The sequence below is a fragment of the Neopelma chrysocephalum genome, unplaced genomic scaffold, assembly GCF_003984885.1.
Source record: "Neopelma chrysocephalum unplaced genomic scaffold, ASM398488v2 Primary Assembly neopelma1_105, whole genome shotgun sequence".
Classification (NCBI taxonomy): Eukaryota; Metazoa; Chordata; class Aves; order Passeriformes; family Pipridae; genus Neopelma; species Neopelma chrysocephalum.
The window spans coordinates 536,615-537,871 of NW_020897769.1; positions in this window are offsets into that span (position 1 = coordinate 536,615).

A 1,257-nucleotide genomic window follows, 5' to 3' on the forward strand; every position below is an offset into this window, starting at 1 on the left:
AGTCACACAAACCGCTCCTTGCGCCAAGTACTGATCCAATTTGTGGCTGTTTCCATAACAACCTCCCAGCACTTTCTGGTCCTTTCTGTTGCTACACAGATGCCGAGATCCAGTGTGTCAGGGATGCTCCGTCCCAGGACACAGTGGCTGGGCTGAGCCATCCCGACCCCTCATGGCTCCCAGGGGTGAAGGGCTGCGAGTGCAGGAGGCCTGGGTATGCTGGGCAGGTTTCCCCACCCTGGGAAGGGCTTTTTTCCCCATCAGAAGGACATGGTGAGGGGAAGGAGTCCAAGGGCAGTAGCTGATTCCAGTGTCCAGCCCTATCCTGGTGGGGGTCCCTGCATGCAGCTCAACCTTGTGCAGTCATGGCACTGCCCAGGACACTCAGTGCCAGGAATGGGGACCTTGGAGGTGCTGGCAGACAAGGCAGCCCCCTGCTTTTCCTACCTGATACCTCGTCAGCCCCATGCCTGGCTCTTGCAGTGTCCTGCAGCTCTCACACAGGGTTCCCGGTGGGACCCAGCCCCAAAGCTCTCCCCACACCTCCTGTCTCCCACTGTGCACAGCTCCAGCTGCTCTCAGAGATGGCCTCTGCCTCCTGGCAGAGGTCCCTGACCCCTTGCCTCCATCTATCCACTGCTCAACCACCCACCCCACAGGGCCAGCATTGGGACCCCTACACAGGCCCAGCCTCAGCCCCAACACCCTGGGATGCCCAGCCCCAGGACTTCCCACACAGCCCCATTGCCCGGGGGGCTGCCCAGCCCTAGGACTCCCAACCCAGTGCAATCACCCTGATATCCCCACACTATCGCTCCGAGAGCCCAGCCCCAGTACCTTCCCACCATCACCCTGGTATCCCACATCCCCATCTCCCGGGGGGTTGCCCAGCCCCGGTGTCACCCCCACCCCCATCTCTCCAGGGGTTGCCCAGCCCCAGTGTCACCCCCATCCCCATTGCCCCGGGGGTGCCCAGCGCCGGTACCTCCCATCCCCATCACCCTGGTCCTCCGCAGCCCCTAAAAGCCCTCCCTCCACATCACTCCGGGGGGGGCGCCCAGCCCCGCTGCACCCCATCCCCATCACCCCGGTACTCCCCATCCCCGCGCCGCCCACGCCCGGCCCCCGCAGCCGCCGCCATTGGGCGCCCGTTCGGCTCCGAGGGGGCGGCGAGGCGGGGGCCGCTGCGGGTGCCGGTGCCGCCCGGCTCGGCTCGGCTCGGCTCGGCTCAGCTCGGCTCGGAGCGGCGCGGAGCGG